Source organism: Myotis lucifugus, unplaced genomic scaffold (assembly GCF_000147115.1).
Source record: "Myotis lucifugus unplaced genomic scaffold, Myoluc2.0 scaffold_10, whole genome shotgun sequence".
In the NCBI taxonomy this organism is placed as follows: Eukaryota; Metazoa; Chordata; class Mammalia; order Chiroptera; family Vespertilionidae; genus Myotis; species Myotis lucifugus.
The window spans coordinates 322,181-338,684 of record NW_005871058.1 but is presented as its reverse complement, the minus strand read 5'-3'; the positions used below and the strand labels follow the sequence as shown (position 1 = coordinate 338,684).

The 16,504-nt window shown below is 46.5% G+C and overlaps 1 pseudogene; it reads right to left on the bottom strand.

Moving 5' to 3' along the window:
• Positions 1-14,929: 14,929 nt before the first annotated feature.
• On the bottom strand, positions 14,930-15,946 carry LOC102420716 (annotated as a pseudogene).
• Between the last annotated feature and the right edge of the window lie 558 nt (positions 15,947-16,504).

Genomic DNA, 16,504 nt, shown 5'->3' with positions numbered 1-16,504 from the left:
TTCCAGGGTCTGCTCTAGGAAGATCTTCGTCTCTGCATTTTACCCACCTCTCCAGGTGCTTGTCCTGCAGCCAGAGTGAGTGAGGACCACTGTTCCCCTACACTGAGGCACGTGCCCTGGAATCATGGGCAAAGCTCAGAGGGGATGAAGGGAAGAGACTGTCTGAAGACAATCAACATGGTGCTTGCTTCCTTCTCCTTCAAATGCCTAATCAAACACAGGAATGAAACATGACCTGACCTTCCTTTCAGAATCCTTGATGGTGACCTTCACGTCCCAGGAGAAATGTTAGTCAAGACTTAGATATACCTGATCTGGATTAAAATTGAACAGCTGTACTGAAAACCATATCCTTGTGGAATGACAACTGGATGTGCTCAAAAGATTTGTTCAAATGACTGGGTAGAGATCCCAACTGAGGTTAATAATTCTTTTTTTTTTTATTAATTTCAACTATTTCTTTTACTTTAAAAAAATATATATTTTATTGATTTTTTACAGAGAGGAAGGGAGAGGGATAGAGAGTTAGAAACATTGATGAGAGAGAAACATCAATTCAGCTGCCTTCTGCACACCCCCTACTGGGGATGTGCCCAAAACCAAGGTATATGCCCTTGACCGGAATTGAACCTGGGACCCTTCAGTCCGCAGGCTGACGCTCTATCCACTGAGCCAAACCAGTTAGGGCAGTAATTCTTTACAATCAGGTCCATCCAAGATGGACTCAGATGATTCAACCAGCTCAGGAATCTTCGTCTGTTCTACTGATATTGAGAATGCAATGATATTAACATATTTCATTGATTCTAAGATCACCTACCCCCACAAGCACACACCTTAGCAATCATGTAATTGGGATGAGTCCATGGTTAAAGGTCTCATTGTCATTGACATGAGGTCACGATGTGGCTGCCATTGCTTGACACCTCCCCTCAGCTCCAAAGTGCAGACCCTGGAAAGAAATGCTTTGTCAATGCCATCAGTTTCCTGGAGGGTGACTTTGTGTTAAAAAAGATCAACACTGACAACATTCAGGATTCAGTTGAAAATCATTAAGAAAATGTGAACTCTGAAGAAGTTTTAAGAATAACTTAACCAATTTTTTTTCACTTCTATTCTTCTTTCTAGGTGTGCCAAGGGAGATAGGTGATATATCCAATAAGTCACTAAATGAGTACTTTTGATAAGTCTACAGTAAAAATTTTAAGAGATAAGAAGCATTGAATAGTTTAATTGGGAGTATTTTTTCCTTTCCTAGTGGTACATAAAACAGTGGTGCTTCTTACAGTTGATGGCATCTTAGATACAATGAAATGCAGCAGCAGCTCACACACAGGGCGTTTTCTACACCAGCTGTCAACACTTCATGCGCACGAACTCACGCAGATCCTCATTACTGTTAGCCCCAGAACAACCAAGAAGGAAACTGAGGCACTTGGGAGATGAGGAGATTGGTAGAGTTGGGTGGGATTCCCATGCAAGCAGTATGCTCTGGGGCCCAGGATCGTCGCTGTACTGAGGGTCTGACTGAGAAGTGTGTAAGCTTGCAATGTGTTGGATAATAACCCGTGAAGAATTTCCCAACAGATTTGTATTTTAATGAGCATGGTATGGATCGGGAAGAAAATGTGCAAACCTATTGCAAAGATAAGGCCAATTCTGTGCAGGCAAAGGACCGTGGAGGGAGCCTACATCATTGTTATTTCTTGTCCCGAAGCCCCCAGCAGGCACGCCCTCATTCACCAGGAACACCGCACATCAGAAAGTTTCTTGTGGCTTCTCATTGCATTGGATGGAGACTTCAAAAGAGTAGACACAAAATTTGTTTCTACATTGAAATAGGGAGTGACTTCCATGATGACTGGTCTGCAGGTTTTTGCTGCCTTTGTCAGGGAGAGAGGCAGTCTCAGCTTTCAGGGACTGAATTTATATTCTTTGCAAAGGATTACGTAGGCACTAAGGCTAAGGGTACAAATGTAGATTCAATGTTTGACCTAATGGTAAAGCCTATCCCCCAAGTTTACTTCATGTAGCAGCTTCTAAAAAGTCTGAATCAGCACGAATTTTATTGCTTTTATTGCACACGATGAGATTGATACGGTAACAGTGACATTTGGGATATGAGTGACTGGAGTTGATCATGGAGACAATCTTTGGGGGCTCAGATCATCGGCAGGTGACAAAACGTACAGCTTTGGTGATAAAACGGAAACCAAAGAATCCGTCATCTCTGTTCATGGAACATTTCCTTTGAAAACTTTTTCTAAGGCAAAGACAACAACAAAAGAGAAGACTGGTATCAGACCCTTAAAGCCGCTGTCTGCCCCAAGCTTCTTGCTCTCTCAGCATCAGGACGTTTAGGAAAATGAAGCTGACCTAGACCCCCAAGCGCCCTGGGTTCATTTTTGTCTGCCCCAAGGGAAACTGATGTGGAAAAGTTTGAGAAGCTCCGCTTTACAAAGAGTCCCTTGAGCCTCATGGCCATTGGTCATGAAGTAGGAAAACACGCCCGGTTCCTTCTGTCCTGGGCTGCCTTCCATTGGTGTCCACCCATGACCATGGCCTGCCCATTGGCGGGCAGGGTCTTCGCAGCTGAGGGCTCCCTTGGCAGAATGTCCTCGGTAGTTTCAGCCCAGAAGGCCCAGGTAGTGTGGTTTGCAAGGCAAAATTAGAGACCACCCTGGAGTCTTGGGTCTGAAAGTCTTTTCCTCTGTTCGGTCCCCTTTGGTTTGGTGTTGGGGAGGTGGAGCTCTGAGGGGGCTCAGTCTGGAAGTCCAGTGAGACAAGAACACTTTGCAAAACCAATAGAGTCCACACCTCTGTGTACATAGAGGTTGGAATGTTTGCACATTTTAGAATAAAGTTTTTCCCATTGTATTAGGATTTTGAAAAAAGAGAACACATTTCCATGTATTCTAATATTCATTCATTCAAAAGTATTGTTGAGCTGCTCTGGGCATGGAGAATGCAGCAGCAGCCAACAAAACAGGTAAAATCCCTACCCTAATGTAGTTTACCTGCTAAGGAGAAAGAGAATTTAAAATATGATAAAAGTATCTAGAATATCTGGTGGCGATCTATAAAGACAAATAAGGAAGGAGGGATGAGAATACGTGTGTGTTAATGGGTTGGTCATGATGTTAAGTCGGATGACCAAATATCACTGAACAGGTGACATTTGAACAAACAACGGTGGGATGCTGGGTCTGTGGTTTTGAGGGCACAGCCTGTTGAGTTGCCTGATGGACTGGGTGTAAAAGGAGGGAAATTGGGGATGACTCCAAGGGGTGACAGGCAGCTGATGATGTGGCTCCTAATGACCCCACCTCCTGGTACTCATGTCTTTGTGTAATTCCCTTCCTCTTGAGTCTGGGCTAGAACCAGTCACTTGTTTCTAATGAGTAGAAGATGGCAAAGTTGATGGGATGTCATGTCTATGATTAGGGTACAGAAGATTGTGGCTTCCTCTTGTTAGTGGGTTCTCTCTGCTTCCCTGCTGGCTTGCATACTTCATTGGAGCAAGCTGCTGTGTTGGAGAGGTCCCCAATGGCAGGGATCTGAGGGCAGCCCTTGGTCCAACAACCCTCAAAGAACTGAATCCCGCCAACAGCCACATGAGCTCAGAGGGGTCTTTCCCCAGTTGAGCTTTGTGATGAGATCACAGCCTCTGCTGACAGTGTGATTGCCACCTGTTAGGGACGTTAGAGCTGAAGGCCCAGCGAATCATGTCCAGCTTTCTTACCCTTAGAAACTGGGAGCTAGTAACATGAGTGTTTTAAGATAAGGTTGAGGATAATTGGTTATACAGCCATACATAACTAATACACAAGGTTTTTGGTCAGGGCAACTGGAAGAATAAAATGACCATTTCTCATATCATAAGATGAGTATAAATTGAAGGTTTTTTAATGGGAAAATAGCAAATTTGGTTTTGCATATGTATGATACATTCATATTTCTGTGTCTGTGATAATGTTTCTCATGGATTTTTCAGATGGTAGTGACCTACCAATAAATATGATCTAAATGCTCTCCCATGGACCATTTCTTGAAATGTTAATGAGTGCATGTTCAGAAATAAGATTCTATGATCATTTAAGTCACAGTTATTTCTAGAAACCGAGAACCTCAAATACATACCAACCCATTAATTCTGACGTCTCACTTGTAGAATTTACTTATTCTTTTACAGTTTGCACAAAACTGGGATAAAATTCATTATGTTGACTCTAAGGAAGAGATTTGCTGGAGCAAATTGACAGTACAGGCCATTGAAGGGAAAGAATGTTTAATTTTTAGCATTTGAGAAGGATGTAGTTATGTTAACAATTTCACTGGCTGTTACTAGAAGTTTGCCCAGCTTACTGAGGTGCTGAATTATGATAGCCTAGGTGGAGACCACAACCAAAGCATGGAGCCCAGAGAACGAAGGAGGCAAACGAAGGAGGTGACTGGTTGGACATTAGAGTAAGGAAGAGGGAGTGGGTTGACACTCTGTGTTGCTTATCTACTTTCTCATCTTCTTGGGAAAGAGTACCATTTGGTGCTGGTATCAGGTGGCCAGTGTGACAAGAGATGCCAGACTTCACACGACCCTGGAAGGCAAAGAGTTGTTCATTTCAGCCATTCTGATGGCTCCACTCCCTTCGCCCTGCTGGTGTAGGATGGGCACGCGGCACAGTCAAGGTCAGTGAGACGTGAAGGAACTCTCCGCTGGGGCACCTCTGTGAAGGGCTCTTTGCTCTTTAAGGAGAATGTTGAGGGGAAACCTTCCTTTCCTGCTCCGGGACATTGCTGCTTGGAACCAGGTGAAGTGATCCAGCCAACAGGCTGAGGGTGGCCCCGTGGAAAGACAGGGGGACTTGGTCCCTGGATGCTGAGCTTGAGCCGACACATTATCCACTCCTGGACAGTCACACTGGGGACCTGTTTTTCTATGAGATAGAAAATTTTCTGATGGTTTAAACCATTTTGAGGTGGGTTTCTGTTCCTTGCAGCCTGAAGCATTTGGAGACAGGAAAATTCTAGATAAGATCTGGTTTTCTGGCTTAGTCAGAGAACTCATTTACCGAAACAGAGAATTCAGAAGGAGAAGGTGACTGGGCTGGGATGTGAGAGAAATGATGACGTGGGCTCAGGCATGTTTAGTAGGACATCTGTGGAAGGTCTCATGTCAGACCTGGAGGTGAGGAGAAAGCTGAGTGGAGGTGAGGAGTGGGAGTCCTTGTGCAACCGAGAGGTGGTGGTTGCAACACAGCCTCTGATTTGGGTTTGAGCCCAAGCTTTATCTTCTAATACCTGTGTGACTGGGCAGGGCACTTAACGTTTTTAAGCCTCCATTTCCTCACTTGTAAAATGGAACTACTTGCATTAATATTTCCAAAGTAGGAATCCTTACCTCAGTGTGGCAGAGGTGATGTTACATCTCCTTTAAACCTGGTTTCCACTTCTCTAGGGCCCCTGGGCAAACCACATGTCCCAGAATCCCCTGCTGTTAGGTAAGGGTCCCATGGATGTGATACTCTCTCTTTCCTCACCTGTCAGCTGGGTGCAGAGAATCCAGGGGTGGCCCTGAGACCCCAGGGGATGAGGGAACCTTGAGATGGAAGGAGCCTGGATTCCTGAGAGACTTTGAGAGACTTTGTGGAAAACCCCAGGCCCTCCAGCCACCTACATCTAACTGACATGAGCAGAAAACCAACCCTGACCGTGCTGTTTCTATAGCAGCTAACATTCCTTACCCAGACTCACACCCCAGTGTATCCCAGCAGCTGATACACAAGATGATTTTAAATGTCGATGTTATACATTTGATTGACACATATATACATAGAACTAGCTCATCAGTCTTATGATTTTAGATGTATTATTACTTAAAATAAGGGTTGATTTAATTATGTGAGTTGGTTTAAGAAAAATATTAGGTAAATTACAGAGCAAGTGTTAGGTGGGAATGGCAGAAATGGTAACAGTGGCACACACACGCCGGCTCACTTCATGAGGTGGTTGTGGGGCTAAAATGACAGAATGTACGGGAAGGACCTCTCCGAGGCCTGGCACATAGTCAGTGTGATAAATGGTAGCTCTCACCTTGTGATGGGCAGACCTGCATCACAGGATTGAGCCCACCGCACCATAGGACTGGTTCACTGTTGACATGCTTATCACATACCCTGCTAACTCTGAGCTTAAGGATGGGGAGCTGCCTTATTCCTCATGGCATCGTCAGTGTGGCTCGGTGCCCGGCACCCAATGGGAAACCAGTAGATGGTTTGGGTGTAGACAACCTGGGCAGCAAGACGTCCTTTCTAGGATTACAGATTTGAATCCCCTGGACGATGAGCCCCTTGCAGACAAGATCTATGTCTGACTCAGTGCTGGGTCCCAGAACCCAACACATTACCTGGCACATAGTGGGTCTTCAAGAAATAGTTATTACGAATGCACCGATTTTAATCATTCTCATAGACTCCTACATGCTCCAAATTTGGGGTTGGTCACGAGTTAGCACCCCCAGGCGGTGCCAAGGTTCTTCCCAGAAGCTGGTGAGGAGTGGATCCCATGGGACTCCCCATCCCTTGTCCCCGGTCCCCTGTCCCTTCTCCCAGCAGCTCAGCCCTGCCTGGGGGAGGAGGACAGCGTGCAGCAGAGGGGAGAGTGTGGCAGAGATAAATCTCCCTCCGAGGTAAAAGCTGGCTCTGCCTCCTAATAAAACTCAGACGAGAGTGTGTATTTTAAAGCAAATAAATGTTTCAGGGCCTGAGAAGGGAGACGTTAATGGCTCCATTCGAGTTCGCGGAATTTATTTTCCATCAGGGCCGGGCTTTCTGAGAAGCCTGGTTCAGTCAAGGTTAGACATGAAAGAAGCGCTTGTGGGCTCAGTGGCCCCACGTCAAGCCCCCGAGAACTCACCCGCTGCACACTTCTTAATTAGATCTCCGACCCCGCTGCCGCCGCTGGCACAGGGACACGCTGGCTGTTTCTTGCTCCTTTTGGCTTTTTCCATGTTGGAAAAGATAATCTTTCAAACTTGTTTTTCACAGTCAGCACTGAGACAACCAACCAACTATCGGGCTGACCCATCCGAAGGGTGCCCATTAGTCGGCAAGGAGGGGTCTGGCTTGCCCTTTCAAGAAGGAGTATTTTAAACAATGAATGGTGTTGACAGAAGTGAGGTTGGGAATAGAGATTCCTAACGAAGAACTCCAGCAATAATTACTTATTGTCTATATTTATCGAAAATGAGTACATACAGTATTGCTGTTTCTCTGAAGAGAAGAATGTGCGTAATTATCACAACTATTTATCTACTTTCCTGTTTTGGTGACTAGCAATTGCCATTTTTTAATTACTAGGGCAAAAGAAAATGTTACCCCTAAGATGAGATGGCTCTAGTGCAGCTGTGGGCAAACGACAGCCCGCGGGCCGGATCCGGCCCGTTTGAAATGAATAAAACTAAAAAAAAAAAGACCGTACCCTTTTATATAATAATGTTTACTTTGAATTTATATTAGTTCACACAAACACTCCATCCATGCTTTTGTTCCGGCCCTCCGGTCCAGTTTAAGAACCCATTGTGGCCCTCGAGTCAAAAAGTTTGCCCACCCCTGCTCTAGTGTCATTAAGAATGCATTTGCACATTAATATCAGTAACTTAGTGTGCAGGGAATAAATAGAAAGTATTTGGGCTTACCATCCAGCTGTTAGACCTGTGATAGAAAAATAGCCTGGGATTGGAACAGTTTGTTTCTGGATTCCTGAAATGAAATGAGTTAGTTTTCCTCAGAGGTATATGGGAATCACCTCTCTTAACAAAGGAGACATATCTAATAGTACATGTCCATTTATGTTTAGTGACGTGCTTGTTAATGTTTAACAACCAGCTTTCCAGGCAGAAAAATTCTTGATGTATAGCATTGGCCAATTGCTGTGGTGTAAATACTGCCATCATGAGAGATAGCAATATGATATCATGAAATACACGATTGGGATGGAATGTGGGCAATTAACTTCCAAAGCTGGTGTGAGCTGGCTCAGCACATCACTGGTTATACATTATATATTAAACACATTGGTTGAGGACATACTCTGTGCCAGGCACTGTCTGAGCTGCTGAAGTCACAGCAGTGAGCCAATAGACAAAGCCCCTGCCCTAATGGAGTAGGAGAAACAGACAATAAACAAACAAACAAACAAATAAATATGTAACATCACGTCAAGGAGTGATGAGTGAAAAAGCAGAGGAAGAGGAAGGGTTGTGACAGGTGAGGGGGAGCGCTTTGGGGTACAGTGGACAGGACAGCCTTTCAGAGGGATGTCATGAGCACACATTTTAATAAAGGGAAGGAGTGAGTCCGTGAGGATGCCTGGGAAAAGAACATTCTAGAGAGAAGGGAAAACAAGCACAGCGTCAATGAGGTGGGAGTTGGGAGGATGCCCAGGGGTGGCATTGAGTCTGTTTCCGAAGGTCCAGAGATCTGGGAAGCTGGGGCTGCCCTGTAGGACATGGATGAATGTCTGGTTGTCTCCAGGAAAGCATTCGTGCCCTAACTTTAGGCAAGGGCTGAGCCTGGGGAGACCATGGCTCTGCCTCCTTTCCAAGCGCCATGGCTTTCTGTGGGAAGTGTGAGCCTCGCTCTTACTCTCATGCCCTCTATACCTCCAGCTCCTTCATGTTCCTCATATGGATTGGCTCCTGACAGCCTTATTCCTCTTACATTCAAATGTATGCCTGTACCTAGAATGGCACTCCACAGGGGCAGGCTAGTGCACAGCTCATTCTCTGTCTCCCGGAACAGTGCCTGCCCCACCGTCAACATTCAGTAAATATTGAATTAATACAGGAAGATGCCAGCGTCTAATTAGGTCATTAGGACTTCCATTGAGGTCCTGCCTGAGCTCCTACCCCACACCCTCAACATTTCCTATCCCTCTTCCTGCCACTTTTGTCCACTGCTTGGCACCTACAGAGTTGCCTGGGAAGAGGTGCTCACAAACACTTATTGAATGATTGAATGCATGGCTATTATTTTATCCTAAGTGACTTTAATTTTTATTCTAGATTACTTTTCTCTTATTCCTCCTTTGTATTATGGATAGGACATTCTATTGATATTTTCAAAATTGTGTATGCAGGGAAATAAAATGATCTGTGCATTTCATTGGATTTCATTGGAGCACAGTGAAGGAAGCATTCAAATCTTTATGAAGGGGCTGCTGGGTTTGACAGGTGTGAGAACTTCTGGGTTAGGCAGAATGATTCTCAGTTACTTTCCCGTTCTAACAGGCCCTGGGGTCACCCTGAGCACCTCTGAAGCTGTAAGAACTTGGGCAGGCCGAGGGCAGCTCTGGGGACCTTGGGAAACTCCGCTGGTGTCTTCAATAAGACATGTGTCTGGGACAAAGGCAGGCCTTCCTTTCTGGTCATCTCCTGTGAGCACCAGGAATCGGAGAGAGGGCCACTGGTCTCCAGTGCTCTGAGAACCCGGTCAGCGATCAGAGAGCGGGGGTTTGAGGGGAGTGTCCCCTTCGTGCCATACTTGATGTTCAGTGCACAGAAGAGGTACCAAGTCCAGCCAAGGAGTGAGGGTTCCTTTCTTGTGGGAGCAAAGTCTTGTTGGGTTTAAACACAGATCAGTCTGCTCTGAGCTATTGATGAGAATGGAAAACATATTGACATTGCAGGTGTTTAAGTGTGAACATAGATGCTTCTTTCTATCTGTTCATTAGTGACTGGACAAAGTCCCCACTCGAGAGACTTTGTTGTTGTATTTTATTTTCACACCGACTTCTAAGGTGAAGACATTTATGGCAGGCCTTAATCTTCAGAAATAGGGACCTGGCAGCTCAGTGTTGAGAAAACGATACAAAGGACAGTCATGGCAGTCTTACCATTGGCTCTGAGATTGAGGCTGGAATGGTCACCTCTGTGTTAGAGACGAGGACAGCAGGATCAGAGAGGTGCATGGATTTACCCGAGATCAGCCTGCTGGTCAGAGGCAGCCTGGGATTCAAAACCAGGCTTTCTGACCTAGGACTGCTGGTTTCTTTGATGGGGAGTTAATAATAGAATGCAGGAACCATACCGCACAAGTCAGGTTTCTCCACAGAAACAGAACCAAGAGGATGTGTACACATATATATCTAGAGAGATTTTATTCAAAGGAATTGGCTCATGTCTACAGGGTAGACAAGCAGGCTGGAGATGAAGGGAAGAGTTCCAGTTTGAGTGCAAAGGCTATCTGCTGGCAGAAGCCCCTTTTGCTTTGGGGAGATCAGTCTTTGTTCTAGTAAGACCTTTAACTGATTGGATGAGGCCCACCCTTGCATGAAGGGAATCTGCTTTACTCAGAGTCCACTGATTAAATGTTAACTGCATCCAACAAACACCTTCACAGAAAGATCCAGAATACTGTTTGACCACATATCTGGGCACTGTGGCCCAGCCAAATTGACACATTAAATTAACCATCACACATATATTTACTTAAAAATACATTTCTTAATGATAGCAAATGTAGTACATATTCAGTATAGAAATGTGAAAACTGCAAAAATATAAAAAAGAAAAAACTTTCAATTTTATTGGGGTCCACTGGGATGGATATTTCTTACTACTTTAATTCTAAGCATGTGGAATCTTTCTATAAAGAATATATTCATACCCCTGAAAGGTATAACTTCACATTAATGTTTTCAGCCTACTTTTTTTTTTTTTCATTTTGCAAGACTCCATGAATTTTTCCCTAGGTTAATAAATATTCTTGAACATCCTGATTTGTAATGATAGCACAGCAGGCCTGTCTCATGATGGTTATAGTGAATGGCTTCCCCTTCTGCTCAACATCCTTCTCCCCCCCCTCCTTTTTTTTTCTCTCATAATAGCACCTTGACTTTCTTTTAGGGACCTTCCCCTCCCCCTCTCCCAGTCTGTTTGGCTCAGGATGGGCCTGAGGCCAAAGCTATAAATATCAAGAAAGAGGGGTTTCTTTTCTCTAGGTTGCTAGGCTGGTAGACTCTAGGTCTAGGACAGCTGAAGGTCATTTTTGTCAATATTTGGACTTGATCCTAAAAATGAAGCCAGTATAAAGGAAAGCAAAGTAGAGAAGTGGACAGAAACAGACTCCTGATTACATTGTTTGCACACCCGAATGTAGCCATGCCTGAAGCTACTCTGCTATACTTTCCAGCTGTGGAAGATAATACAGGCATCATTTGTTGCCTCAGCCAGTAGAGTTAGATGTTGTCACTTTCCCCTAAAGGAGTTCAGAGTCCTTTCTGATACGCCATTCCACTTGACATGACTGTACTGTTTGGGCGTTTTGTTTGAGTTTTTTTGCTAATTTACCCACCACAGGCGAGATGTTGCAAGAGGATCTGGAGAAGACAAAGATAACTAAGACATGTTCTCTGAACTCAAGGAGCCTGTGACTCAGTGACTGGGACCGCGCACACTTTAGTCATCCATAAGGATGTGAATTCTAACTCCCTGTGGGGATTCCTGTCAGCTTATGGGGATCCGGACAAGCTTCCCAGAAGAAGCATGTACCCTTGACCTGGAAGGAGGGGGGAAGGGATTGCAAATCCCTTTCCAGGGTCTAAGAGGACCTGTGTGATCTGGTCCAGAACCACAGCGTTAAAGAATGTACATGTGAATCGCCTGGGGATCTTATTAAAATGCAACTTATGATTCAGTAGGTCTGGGGTGGGGCCAAGATTCTGCATTTCTAATGTGTTCCCAGGTGAGCTGGGCGCTGGCCGAACTTTCAGCAACTATGAGTGGGGAGGGCCTGGACCTTAACCACTCCCTCCAGCCTCGCCTCACACCAGTCCTCCATCTGACCCTCTGCCTTTTGTGTCCTGGACCCACCCTCTGGCTGCCTCAAGGCCTGCAACCCACTGGCCCTCCCCTGGGAGTGCTCCTTCCTGCCCTCCCACGCGGAGGGCTTCTCTCCAGTCTCCGCTCAGATACCACACGTCAGACAGGCCACCGGCACCCCCGCCTGCTTCACACCGTACTTCCAAGCCTTCTTCATATTGTAGCGGAGGCAGAAGACAATACTGGACTAAATGGATGAGCAAAACCTCGAGGGGCTCCGTTTCTTGCACATTTGTAATCTGTTCTGGGCACGTGGCCAGGAAGCTCAGCCGCGTTGCGTCAACCTGTTTGACCAGAATCTGCAATTATCACGTTGATTGATTGGCTTACTGTCTGCCTTTCCCAGGAGAAGGGAAAGCCCTGGAAGGCAGACCCGTTCATCTCGCTCGTCACTCTCCTCAATGGTGTCAAGCATGTGCTTAGCAAGTGTTCCCCCCGTGGATTGAATGAATGAGTGGGTGGGAGATAGAGTGAGACAGGAAGCAGGACAAACAGTGCTGGCAAAGGGGAGATGGTGAGCAAAAGTGGGGGATAAAATGAGTCGCCCACCTTAGCTGGAGCCCGAGTAGAGTGTGTAGAGGAGGTGGTTGGTGAGGAAGGTTGGGAGCATTCTGTGGAGGCCTCCTGGTGATGGGTGCATTGGTCAGATATGACCACAGGTCAGCTTGAGGAATAGCCATCTGGCTGATGGGAAGGGGGAGAGGGAGAAGGTGGGTTGAGAATGGGGACCAGGAGCTGCCAGAGGCTCTTGAGGCAATTTGTGTGAAAGGGGGTGTGGTGGTGGCAGGGGAGCAAGGGGACCGGCGGGAAGCTGGGGAGGGCTAGGAGTGGAAGGCTGGTGAGAAACGAGACTGCTGATTGAGCCCAGCCAGGGTGACTCAGTGATTGAGCATCAGCCTCTGAACCAAGAGGTCAAGAGGTCATGGTTCGATTCCCTGTCATGGCACATGACCCTGTTGTAGGCTCAATCCCCAGTGTGGGGTGTACAGGAGGCAGCTGATCAATGATTCTCTCTTATCATTGATGTTCTCTCCCTCTCCCTCTCCCTCTCCCTTCCTCTCTGAAATCAATAAAAATATATTTTTAAAAAGAGAGACTGGTGATGGAGTGAGGGTGAGGGACCAGGGGCCTAGACCCTCGAGGGCGGTGCTCTGATCAGAACGGGTTAAAGGGAGGGCCAGGTTCTCTGGGGAAAGGTGAGTGAAAATAGAGGAATTGGTTCCTGATTCTAGTTTGGGAAACTGATAGGGTTACATAACCCGAAGTCTAGAGCTTAAGGAAGGGCTCAGCCTGTGATACTGAGGACACAGTGGCAGGGGATGCATCACCTCCTTTCTCAGGCCTGCAACGTGGGTGCAGGCATACCTGGAAGTGCCGTGAGGTTGCGAGGTAGCACAGGTAGGTGAGTGACTCACAGGATGCGGTGTAGTGTGGGTGTCGCTGGAACCGCTCCAGGAGGGATGTGTTTATTCCCCCAGTTGACGGGTGTGTTGGTAGCTGATGGCTGACCACTGAGACCCTGCAGAGCCCTGCCTCGCCCAAGGATGTGCCTCCTTCCCTGGGATCAGCTACATCCAGTGATTGGATAGGTGTGTGGGCGCTAAGGCTCAGCTTCCCCGCCACGTTGGGACAAGTCTGCAGCCCCAGCCTAGCTGCAGAGCCCCCCCTCCCCCCGCCACGGGATGGGTGGAGACTTGCTTGTGACTGTCCCTTGCCCCTGCACCCTCCCCGCAGCCAGTTCTGCTTCCTTCACTGGCCCTCCAAGGCAGGTTTTGCTCCCGAGTGAGTGTGTTCCCTGATAAACTCCCTGCACGCCAGCCTCCATCTCCGAGTTTGCTTCCCAGGGAACCCAACTTGCAACAGATGGTAAGATCTTGGCAGAAGGATTTTAAGGACTAGAATATCAGGTGTTGCTTTTTGGCCAGGATCTTAGACACGATACTGCAAATCTTGAGTACAGAGCTGAGAAGGAAAATAATATTCTGAAGGCCCGGGCTCTGGGTCAAAAGGCTCCTCCCACACGTCAGCGATATAGAAATGATTGGGATGCAGTGCTACAGTTAATGAAAGACCAGAGGGGCTAATAATTCAGAAGAAGCAACAAGCATTAATGACATTTCCAGATGTATATGGCAGACGTAATGTGATAAGGAGACTATCTGACTTTGTTGATGGCAAAGTTGCAGGGTTTGCAAATACTGAGGTCAATGAAAATAAAAGATGTAATTTTCCCCCCATGAAAATCATGGCACCCCTGAATTCTATGCATGGATTCCCTGAAGGGGGGGTGGTGTCCGTAAAAAACACATACACACATTAGTGTTACAATGTCTGTTAATACTTTAAGAAAGTTCTAGATAGTTTGATATAAATGTGTGTTAGTGACCCCCTTAGCCAGTTGGATGCCACGCTCCAGGGCAATAAGATAACAGTAGATCAGAAGGGTTCATCTCTGCTCACCAGGTGTCTTACTGATTAGCACAGAGAATAGCACAAGTGCGTTTTCACCGGTGAAATTTGTGTAGAAATGGGCTCTCCTTAGTGCTGTTCAAGATTAGCGGATTGGCTGAAGTGCTCTGAGACCCGCCCCATGCTGCATGGATGGAGCGCAAGGACCCATCAAGGCTTGTCCTGTATTCTCAGGGAGGTGCCTGTGTGCAGCCCTGGGGTGGGAGGCCAGCTGCTTGCCTAACAGCAAACACAGGGATGACAGACTCCTGCCTCTGAAATTTGGTTGTCTCGTCCTTAAGAAACAACCAACAGGCAAGCAAATCGGCTAAAAAGTCAGAAAGCTGGAACATCACCAAGTTTATAATTATGCTTGTTAATCAATAAAAATAGGTGAGGTGAGGTGAGTTTGGTGTGAGGGTCACTTTCAGTATAACCAGTGGCGAGGTAGCAGAGAAGTAGCCCACCTCAAACATTCCGGAAAAGTCTTACATCTATCAAAAAGAGCCCAAGAGGTTGTGCCTGACCGTATTGGCCTAGGTCAGTTTGCAACCTGGACAGTTAAACTGTCAGCCTATAATCATTTAAGCCACCACCAGTACCTCACAGAAGGCAGGCTGAGGGGAGGATCGCAGGCTCCATGATGGGCACAATGCCATTCTGCTGGCAGATTCTGGCATTATTGGCCAGAACGTCGGCGTTTTCCATGATGGCGAGGGTTGAGGGGGTGTGTTCACCAATCTTCAGCACATAGCGCCACTCAGCAAAGTCAGATCCATCCTTCTTGTACTGGGCACAGCGCTCAGACAGCCCATCCAGCCCTTTGGTAGTAGTCTCTGCCAGGGGTACCATACCCTTGTCCACCTTGATGCCCACAACACCACCCTTGGATCTGGTAACTTGGGGGAAGGGACGCCCATCATCTGTCTTCTGATAGAGCATCTCATGGAAGAGGGTGACACCCCAATACAGGGGTTCTTGCAGTCATCGGCCGTCACCAGTAGCTGGCAGGAGAAGCGCTGGTCTCCTTGGGGTTCTCAGTGCCAAGGGACTGCAGCCGTGTGCCAGTGCTCCCAGTGGACTCATCTGCAGCCAGGGTGCCCTTGCTCAGAGCCACGATGCGGTGAGCAAAGTCAGATGCCTCTTCCTTTTGCTCTGGGGTCAGCCCTGGGTATTGGTAGGGCCTGGGGCCAGTCAGTTCCTGGCCCAGGAGAGAGGCGGGTTTATGTGTGCAGCCGTGGAGGGCAGCGGGCTGGCGAGTGGACTCTGGATTTAATTCTTGTTCCGGGTCAGGTGGAATCTTTTCAATGACTCCAACGCGAAGGCTTCTGCAGATGTCTTTAAAATAGTTATATTCTTGCAAATGTATTCTACACTACCCAGCCCTCAAATCTGTGATATTTACATAACTCAGATGTCTGAGCTGGGGGGTGTGCCACTGATTAAGCGTTGAGGAATTTAGACTTTGAGACTTACAGCGATGATTCCCGTATCCTTAAAAATCCTCTTGTTACGTACGTAGACTGCATTGCCTGGATCTCTCGGGGGGCTTATGATTTCTGCAATATTCACTAATTCCACCCATTTTTCTATCTATCAACAACATACCTGGTCTACCATTTCTCATCAGTAGATCCCTGCATTAGTTTGGGTCAAAGGTGAATATTTGTATTACACAGTTATTAGCTGCTCAGTGGTGTGCTGGTTAATTGGGAGGGAAGCCCTGACTTGTAGCATTTGCCAGCTTCTGTGGTGTTAATATTCCCACCATATAATGTCAAGCTACCGATGTTTAACAACTGTCTCGCAAACATCCTAAATACTTACCAAAGAGCACCCCATTGGAGCTGTGTGACCTTTATCAATTTATTTAATATCGTTGGGCTTGTTTCCTTGTCTGCAAAATGTGGATATTATTAGTGCCTACTTCCTGGGGAGGGTGTGAATATTAAACAAGCTGATGGGTGAACGTGCTAGCCAGCACGATTGTATGCACTCAATAAGTAATGGTTGCAATCATTGTTACAGTTTACAAACACCTGATTATATCTGATGAATTAAGCCCCAAACAAACAAAATACTGCCCTCCATCTCCTATTAAGTTTGTGGATTTCCACAGATTGCCAGATAGGTGGGTCATGTATAAGTCATTTTGCTGCATATGAGTCTTTTCTAAGT